We start from the raw sequence: 11,065 nt of genomic DNA on the forward strand, positions 1-11,065 counted from the left end.
ACTTCTAGTTTGGATGAGTAACAACATAAACTGAATGCATAATCCTTTGAAATACTATATTCTAACCAAGGATATTAATTGAACCAAGCTGGATTAAATCGTCTTGATTTAGGTCTAAATTTCTTGAATGGAAAAATATGATTTCATGGCTAACAAAGACCCTTTTGTAAATAAGCTCTATGAACTTGGTCTTGATATTACAATTGTAACAAAAAATATTAGGTCTTAGACCAGGATCTGCGAGTAATTCTCCAAATCAACTTTTGCACAAGACTTATCAGAATCAGTATTACTCTTCTTTTTTGTAGATGACAACTCAATTGTTGTTTTCTTTTATAATATCTATCCATATTGATTTCAAATTAAATCTATAAAAATATTAATAGAAAAATATTCAAGAACTAAAACATAAATTTAACAATCATAAGAAATAGAACTAAAAGTCTAAAAGAAATTGGAAGCTTACCTGTCAATTGTATATTCTTACTTTCTAACAAAAAACTCGTCATTTGAATGTAACTCTAAAATTGATAAAGAAAAAAAAATCAACAATGTAAATAAAAAAGTAAAAAAATTAGTTTTATTTATCAAATAAAAAATAATTAGTTTCATTATGTGCCAGAGATTCAATATTGTTGAGACTTGAGAGTGAGAAATTATGTATGCTAATAGCTAAATATTGTTCAGAGTGAAAAAGTGATGTATTTTTAACGGCTAAATTTAGTTTTACTTCTTTAAGTTTAGTTGTAGGTTATGTTTTGATGAGAATCGAATGCAAGCCCCAAAGATAATTTCATTAACCTCCGCGTTGCCTTAGCCATCAGACGACATACAATTTTCTACACTTTCTATGTAAATATATTATATTTATTTTTGTTTTTTAAATATTATATAGAAAACACATTATATTTAATATAATTTCAAGGAGGCACATACCCTCCAACCCCTATGTGGATCCGTCCTTGGTCTTATATACTCCTCGTTCACTAACTAGCTTAGCTTGTTTGCCTACTTTCAACTAGGCTCGTTCACTTGCCTTTTTTTAGCACATTTGGGTTTGAGATAATATCTTAGGTGGGCTGTTTTAGAAACTTATTTACATAAATGTCTAAATTTTTCTAATTTTACAATTTTAGATTTCTGCCAGTAGGATTTTATTTTAATTTCGAATTTACCCCTAATTATTGCATTTACATTCTTTTATAGTTATTTGCTTTTTCTGAAATATAAAAGATTTAATTTCATAAATGATTCCTTTAATTATTGTGGGCCCCATATTAATTTTCAATTCAAATCCCTTAATTCACTCGTTCAACACCTTAATTTACTCATTAAAAAAGATTGATTTTCTTTATTTACCAATATTATTAATTAAAAAGATTATCATCATCCTCATTTCTGCTACTGCTTGGTTGGTACGATTCTTCTTTATACCTATTATTTGAGTTTTAGTTTTTTATTTGATTGCTTGAATATTTCAAGTACAATTCATTCATTCCTTCATTCATACCCATATTGCTTGAATATTTGCACTGTCATTCGCATTGTTTTATTGTGTTATTTAAGTGCAAGGTTTGTTTTAATGAAATCAATTTTATGAGGTTTAGATGCTGATTAATTTGGCAAGGTCTTATTTCTATTGTGTTTGATGTCATCTATGGCTCCCGCTGGTTTTCAAATGTCTAATTATTATTTTTTTTTGTGTTATTTATCCTTTAACATAAGATAATTTACGGAAAGCACGTATTGATTGACGTCAATATTCAAAGGAGAAGAAAAATACAGTTTATCTATACATCGAAGGAAATATGGGTATGAATGAATGTTATTTTCTTTTTTTTTTTAATTATAGTTTAGCTATTTTTACACATGGGTATAAATTATGTTCATGTTGTTTCGTTACTATAACATATATTCTACTTGTACTTTTGAAATCTACTATTAACATTATGTATAAACACCTTTTAAGTAAGATATAATTTACACCCACGTAAGTAAATGTACTTTTATCATTATATCCATCAAATTCTATAAGATATGGTAGTAAGTATAACATATTGAATATACAATATATTCGGTATAACATAGACTAAACTTTTCGAGATATAAAATCACCAGCAGTATATATCCACCAGTATAATACTGTAGGCAATATATATCCACCAGATTTTTAGTTTTAAATCACCATCAGTATATATTCGGATATATAAAACTTGAGTTATAATATATATCCTAATCTAATCACTATACTATATATCCTCACATACACAGTATTTCAAACAAACGAAATCAGAAATTGAAATTTATCAGATGGAGTGCAAACCATTCAAATTGGAGATGAACTACTCTGGCGACTGAGAAAAATGGAGGATGTCGGCAGGAGATGAATGCAGGCATAAACTACCGGAGAATAGGAACCGACGGAATGAAATGCTCTTGTGAAAAGGTGGCTGGAGATGAAATAATCTGCGACAAAGAAAAGCACAAAGCCGCCGGAGAGGAAGGAAGACAGCGACGACGGTCGAAGAAGAGGAATAGAGGTTCAGATGAGGGAAACTCGACGATCGGAGGAAGGAAAGAAAGATGAGGAAGAAGAACGGAGGTTTCGAAAATTTGGGGGTTTAGGGATTTTTCAATTTTGGAAAGTGTAAATTTTAAGGGATTTAATGGATTCAACACGTTTTAAGGGATTTCCTCCCAATTTACGAATTATATATTTTAATAATTGTTTAACATTTAATGTATCTTATGGATATATTAGTAATTTGTGTTATGGGTACCATCTGATTAGGGGTTGTTTCATGACAAAAGTGTAAATTCTATACTTTTCTATCCTTTTACGTAATTATGATTCCTAAATAGACCATCTATGTAGTAATCCCTTTGGGTTTGACAATTTGGGCTCATTTACCATTGATCTTCTATACCCCTGGGCTATTTTCAGTTTTATATCCTTTCGAGTTTCTTGATTAGCTTTATCGTTGATTAATCTTGTGGAGTTGTCGAACCGTTTCCTCTTACTTAGCCCCCACTCAAGGAGTGTATTTAAAAAAAAGATAATTAAAAATATAATTGCTCAAGTATTGTAGAATGGATTACTCAATTATCAAATGTTGAAATCTAAACCTAATGAAACAACAAATTGCAAAAGGGACCTAGCTATTGCTATGAAAAAGAAAAATTTAAATTTTGCTAAAAGTGAAATGATGTGTATATGAAAAAAGACAATAAAATACTTAACTATTGGTAATAAATCTTAAGATGCTCAACATTTCATGGATGGGGTAGCAATTTGTCGTATTGGTTTTTTAAGGCATACTTGGTCAGACTACTCTGGCAACCTTACATGGGCCTTCCCATGTAGTAGGTCTTAGTACTCCAAAGATCATGTCTTTAGTGTTTGACATGACTTTTCTCAGCACAAGATCACCCTCTTTAAAGTTGTGCTCTTTAATCTTCATATTATAATATAGAGCGATTCAATTTTTATATTCCACTGTTCACAATGGAGCTGTCTGTCGACGTTCTTCCAATAAGTCGAGGTTGAACTACATGGATTCCTCATTTTCTTGTAGATTGAATTGTTTAACTCTCGGAGAACGAATTTTGATTTCAACTGGGACCACCGCTTTAGAACCAAATGATCAAGAAAAATGAGATTTTCCATACGAGATGCTAGATGTTGTCCTATAAGCCCATAGTACATCGGGAAGTTCTTCAACCCACAACCATTTAAATCATTCTAGCCGGTTTTCAAAATTCTTTTAATGATTTGGTTGACCGCTTCAACTTTTCTGTTAGCTTGTGGGTGCGGCGGTGAAGAACAGATGTGCTTGATGCCGTGTTCCGGAAAGAAGTTCCAAAACGCGACATTGTCAAATTGCTCTCATTGTCACTAATAATCGTATATGGCACTCTAAAGCAACAAACTATATTCCTCCAGGTGAAGTATGTTATCTTCTTTTCAGTGATTGTAGTTGAGGCCTCAGCCTCGACCCATTTAGTAAAGTAGTCTATGATTAACACTACAAATTTCATTTGGTCTTTTTCTTGCGCAAGAGGGCCGGTGAGGTCTACTCCCCATATAGAGAAAGGCCAAGGACTCATCACATTTGTAAATGGCTCAGGCGGCTGCCTGGGTATTGCTGCAAATCGCTTACATATATCTCATTTCTTAGTAAACTACATGGTGTCTTTCAACATGGTTAGCCAATAGCACACTTGGCAAATAATTTTGCGACTTAAGGACCGTGCTTGGCCAGTAGCACCTTTGGCAAATAATTGCCACACACTTCTTCGTGTATTTCTTTCATGACATAGTTAGCCTTATCTGGGGTGAGGCACTTTAGCACAGGTAGGGAATAACTTCTTATGTGTAAGTTTTCATCACTAACTATGTATCGGGTCGCTTGTTGTTGGAGTTGTTGTTGAACGATTTATTACTCTTATGCAAGTGTACACAACCGTTGTAGCAAGTAATAAAAGATCGAACCCACAAGGATTGACAACTAAACACTTCAATGAATACTTAAAGAAAGCAAAACAAATTTAACAAATATGTGGTTGAATAAGAAAATCAATGGAAACTAAACAAAATAGTGCGTAAAGGGTTACTAAGTAGAAACGAGCAAAGAAGCACACAATATCATATAAAAAAACGATCAAAAAGACTACTGATGTCTAAGGGGTAAAGGGGAAGAGTTTATGTGGCTGACTTTGGACTGGCATAAACAATGCTACAACATTAACAATGTTAACATACAGGCCAAACAAATATGGAATCTTCCTAGATTTCCCAGATTTTCTGCTATGTCAAGATTCAACTCAAAACAACAGCATATTAGTATTGGGAGGACAATGAAAAAATGAAAAATGTATATTCATAAAGGAAAAATAAGTAATAATTTTTATTATTACTTATATATTTTAAAGTTTTAATAGAAATTTTATTTATGTTTTAATTAATTATTTAAACATTACTGAGTTGATTATTTAACGTTTTGATTAATGAATTCATTACGTTTTATGACGTTTAAATTAATTAATTCAGTTATAACGTTTTTATTTACTTTCGTTTTAAACTAAATCGATTGTGGTTGTTGAGGGGGGGAATGGAAAACTTTTGTGAAAATTCTGAGCACGTTCTTCGATTCCATTCGGCTCTGGTGAGTACACCACTGAGTTCGAAGTTGTGTTAACCTTAGGGAGCAACTGGCGTACATACAATTTAGCACCGTGGTCATGTCGAAATTGCTTTCAAGACAGTGGTTCAACCACGACAAAACAATCGTTTTCATCTAATCTCCTCTTCTAGTTCCAACAATTTGAAAGCAACTTCAGGAGCATTAGATGAAAATAAATTTGAACAGATTTACCAAAAATCACGTGGGTTACTCGTGACTGCCCATCTGGGTTGTTGGGTGGCTCATGGTCGGGTTGTACAGATCTGTTCAGCATCGGAGTTCAGATCTAGTTTTTGTTTGTGGTGCAGCGCCATTGTTTGTGCAGATCTGCTTAGATATGGTTTGGGGAAAGTGCGCTGCTCGAGTCATGCTGTGGGTCGGTTCGCGAATCAGACATTCACGATCGTTGCTTGTTCACAGTCGTTTCTGCTCGTATGGGTCTACTTGCATCAAGTGTTTGTGGGTAGAGTGTGTTGATTTGCAAGTCTGGTTTGGGTGTAGATCAACGCCGAGGCAGGATCCCAGATCTGATTCAGGGTATTACAGGATGCTGCAAATTGAGGCCGAATCTGTTATAACCAAATGTAACTCACCACCGTGGTCGTGTCTCGTAGATCTGTACGTGGATCGCCGTCCATTGTGGTTGAGTCTAGTCGTCGGGAAGCACCGTAGATCTGGTCACCGGAACGTCAATGGGTCACGCCGGCGTGGTGCTGGAGCGTCACAGATCCGGTTTGGGTCACAAATCGGATCTGTTCGATGAAGTTTCTTATGCCACATGTGGGTCGGCATCGTTCCGAAAGATCTCTTCCGCCATGGTCTGACTGCCACCGTGACGCTTCATCCGTGGTGGTCGAAGATGAGTAGGCAGAGTTGGCTGAGATTGAAAAAAGTAGAAGAAAAGAAAAAAAAAAGAAGGAGAATATGGGTTGGTGTGCGGTTGGAAGAAAAAAAAAGGAAGAAGATGAATAATGTTCTCTCTTTTGTCCTGTTCAAAGGAGAGATAACACTCATATTAAAAAAAAGAAAAAGAAAAAAGAAAAAAATGAATGGGCAGTCGATTCAATTTGGCTCCAGCGAATGCACGCCTGAGTTCAAAGTTGTGTTAACCTTGGAGAGCGACCGATGTATATACGATTTAGCACCATGGTCGTGGCCGAAATTGCTTTCAAAGCAATGTTTCAACCACGACACAATAATCGTTTTCATCTAACCTCCTCTTCTAGCCTTACTAGGTGATCCTTATTCCTAAGCACTCACACTCTAAGCTCAAGTAGATCTAGCACGAGTTGAAGCCGTACTCTCTACTACAATTTTCCAAAAGCTAATAAAGAGATATCCCAGTATGTGATCAAGCACATTAAAAATCAAACATTGAAAACAACTTCAACTCAGTATGTATATCAGCATTGAAGAACTAGAAAAGGTTTACAGTCCAAAAACAGTTCACAACATCCTCCCCTTATAATAAGGACTTAGCTATGGCAAGTCATACAAGAAAAACGAAAGAGAAGAAACTACTAGCTTAATACTCAATAAATACGAGAAGGACAAGGGAGAGCTGATGAAATGTACTTAGATTCCTCCTACTTCAGAAGCTTCTTTGACTCTCCTCTTCTTCTTCTTGTCTTCTTCAAAACCTTTTTGGGAGCTTTCTTAGAGTGAGAGATGATTTGATGGGGAATGGAATGTTTGGAGGCAGCCCTCAATGTTTGTATTTATACCCTCCTCGATTTTAGGGCAACCAAATAGATAAGGTAGGCCCCAGCTCAACATTTTAGGTGCTCCTCCGTATTATTGTGGTAATTTCCTGGGTAAATATCTGTCACTGTCAACTTCCTATTTTCTGCCCCTTTTTTATTCCAATGCTACAACATCAACAATGCTGCATCAACACATTCAAAATTAGTCAATTCTTCATAAATCTTAGCATTAAATATCAAAGCAAGGATGTTTGTAAACTTTGATGGGATGTGAATCTCGAGTGGAAGCGGTAGAACGTGTTCTTGAATTTTCTTTGAAATTTGTAAAACATAGAAAACCAAAAATATAGGGGAAGAATGAGTTTTTACATTTGAAGACCTTTTCACGTAGAACCAAATGGACAACACCAAAAGTTCTTCCTTATTATTACTCCAGTGAGAATCGAACTTCTGGAAACCAAGGGGAATGAAAAACCAAAGAGAATTCTTAGACAGCTTTTCAATTCTTTTTTTCAGGAAGCAGAAGAAGCCAGTTTAACGATAAGTGACGTAGGGTAACTCCCCACATCACCACTTCCCACTCCCCTGCAATTTTGCAGGGAGTTTTTAATTAATAATAAATAATATAAATTAATTAATTAATTAAATTATTAATCTAATTAATAATTAATTAATATATATTAATCTAATTAATAATTAATTAATTAAATACATAATTAACAATTAATCATTTAATTAAATATCACTTATTTAATTAAAACCATATATTTGAATAATGTTCAAATGCATCTCTCTTGTATAACCTCTATATTTAATGTACATTATGTACATTAATTTTAACCTATAGTTTTAATATAAATCCAATTCATTAATTATTATTTGAATCTTATTCAAATATTCCTCTCATAATATATATTATTAAGTTCGAATCTTTATCCAAAATTAATATATATATATATATATATATATATATAAAATATGTATCAATACATTATATACATTTCCTATTTATAATTTTAACATTTCAAATTATTTCATAATTCTTGACCCTCGTTTTACCCGTTGTGAGCTATCAAGGGACCTAATGGACCTACAGATCAGAAGTTCCAACGATACGAAATTAATTTATTAAACACACTAACTATATTAATTAAAATTCATGGTCACTCCACTAAAGACCCACAACTGCACTATTCTCACTGTAGAATATTTCTATGTCCACGGATATCGACCATTAATGGTAAGTCAATCCTTCACGAGTGTTCGTAATCACATCAGGGTCAAATTACCGTTCTACCCCTATGTTACATCTTGTACCTTAAGTACCGCTGATCCTCTCATGAACAACCCGGTTATGGTTCGACCAATAACCAGAAGTCCCTCTTGGGCTAGTGAGAAGGTGGGGCCCCTTGTTCAAGTCTAGGTGTCTGCACTAAAGGGAACACTCATCTACTCTCCTAAAGACGGGGAGGAGTGAATTCCATCTTGTGAAGTTATGTTCCCAACTCTCCACTTGATCTCGTCTCTAAAATGGTAGGAATGTTGAGTCGGCGACTCGAGCCACTCTCACCCATATAAATCAAAGGACGAGCCCTAATAGACATGAGTTCATAACTCACTAAGGATTGAGATCAAGTTACTTGGTCATCCTATTGAAATATTAATCATTAGTTAATGGTGTTACAGCTAAAGATTAATTATTTCGCGGTCCAGTCTTATACAAACTCATTGTGTAACATACCCTCACTCGCATGTCTCCACACGAACGACCTGGATCAAGTCATTTATAACTATTACAAAGTGGGTCGTATCCATAGTGTTACCAGGATAAGGTACCTAACCTTATCCATGTAATATAGACCATTTAGGTTATTACTGAAACATTATCCACATGTATATAGAATATATATTGTATATTTATTATATATACTGTATATCAAATATATACACTATATATCAAATATATACCATATATCAGTTATATACTGTTTCAGTTACATTAAATAACCTTGGATCTTAGTTTTATTGGAATACGAGTAATGTAAAGAAATAATAAATTAACTCTTTATTGAATAAATAATTTGTTCATAAATTATAAATACACGAGCTAAGGGCACAAACCCCAACAAACTTTAAGCATATTTGCATAAAATCAGTGTAGAGTAGGTGTTGGTGAGGCAATCCTTCGCTAATTTATGTGAAATTCTAGCATAAATAACTCTCTTATGGAGAGTTATCAGTTGCCGAGCTTCCATCTTTTTTGGGTAGAATCTCGTCCTTGAGGTATTTGACCAACAGATCCATCCAATTCTGCTTGGGCTGTTTTGGTTCGTCGACCTCCATCACATCCTCTACTTGTATGCTTCGGTAGGAAAAAATCTCAACTAGAACAGTCCTCCTTAAGCCTGGTTCGTACGCTGCAGCAAGTCGAGCCAAGGAATCTGTGATAACATTTTGAGAATGAGGGACTTTTTTTATCTCATACTTTTAAAACATGATGAGTTGATCTCTTACTTTGGCCAGGTAGCCTACAATTGGTGGCTCTTTAGCCTTAAATTCTTCTTTCACTTGATTCACAATCAACTATGAATCACTGAGAATAAGGAGATTGATGACACCAATATACTTACCATTCTCAATCCTGATAGTAAAGCTTCATATTCGGCCTCGTTGTTGGAAGCATGAAAACTAAATCGGAGTGCGTACTTGAATTGCTCCCCATCGGGTGAGACGGGTAAGAGACTTGCTCCACAGCCTCTGTGTCCAGGATGGCTCCTCTTCGTGATATGTAATGAGTTGAGGCTTGATGTTATAGATTTTATGTTCTAGACCTTTTGGCATTAAAGTCACTTTCGCTATAAAATCTGCCAAAGCTTGACCTTTCGTTGCTATTCTCGATCTATAGTAGATGTCGTACTCACCGAGTTCCACTGCCCATTTCATTAGTTGACCTGATGTTTCAGGTTTTTGCAGGATCTACTGCAAAGGGAAGTTATTTAAAGCATTTACCTTATGTGCTTGGAAGTAGGGGTATAGCTTTCAGGCCGAGGTGATTGATGCTAGTGCCAATTTCTCAACTTGTGGGTATCTGGTCTCTGCATGTACCATTGCCTTGCTCGTGTTATTAATGAGAGATTGATGGTCGTTCTCTTCCTTCACCAATGTTGAACTCATGGCAGTTTCAAACACAGCAAGGTAGAGGTAGAGTTTGTCACCAAGGACAGGCTTTGAAAGAAGTGATGTTGAACTTGGGTAATTTTTTAGTTCTTTGAATGTGAGTTCCCACTCTTTTGTCCATTCGAATTTTCCCTCATTTCTCAAGGTTTTTTATAACACTGGTTTTCAAGTGTCAAATATGGTGTTAATGCATACTTGGAGCATAATTAGTTCATCTGGGTTCAGAACATGCACATACTAGAGCTTATATTGTTCATATTCAAGTAGGACACTTCACTATAGCATAAATACGATTTTGATCAGTTTTGGAGGCAAAAACTAAGCAAAATCTTACTTTTTGTTGACAGTAGAAAAATAGAAGTGTGCACTACTTCGACAGCAAAATTTTGACTAAGTACAAATAGCTCAACGCTATTTCGAAGGAAGCCTCGAAACGATGTGTTTGTCATTAAGGACATCAAGAACATTTTGCCTGAGAGGGGACTTCGTCAATTAGTTGCAGACTCGACCGTTTTAGGTGATTTTTTGGTCAACTATTTCCATGTCAAGCTAATTTATTAAATCAATCACTCTGTAGAATGCTTTAGAAAAAGTTAATTAAAAACCAACCTGAGCTAAAAACTGTGAGTAACACCAGCAGCTATTTGTTGATTTCCAAGATTCATGTGTTTTAAGTGATGCCTTTCGTTGGCCATTAAGCATCCACCTAATACTAAAAAGATTAGGTTACTTTTATAATCCGAGAATCAATATAGGATGTGACTTAGCATAAGCACATAAAAGGCCCGAGACAGAGGATTCATTCCCGATAAACGAAGAGCTGAGACTTAATCTTTAAATTAAATCAGCTATAGATACATGAAAGTATTTTCCTTAAGCTTTGAAGTAGATGATAACATTCTGTGATAGTGGTTGAACTTAGTTCAGATAGAGTGTGCAGGTAGCGCCCATAGTAGTTTGGTAGCTCTCGTTGTTTCCATTCAATTCTAAGGTAGGTAGCAG

This window comes from Momordica charantia (assembly GCF_013281855.1).
Source record: "Momordica charantia cultivar OHB3-1 chromosome 11 unlocalized genomic scaffold, Mcharantia_2.0 BLBB01000011.1, whole genome shotgun sequence".
NCBI classification, from domain to species: Eukaryota; Viridiplantae; Streptophyta; class Magnoliopsida; order Cucurbitales; family Cucurbitaceae; genus Momordica; species Momordica charantia.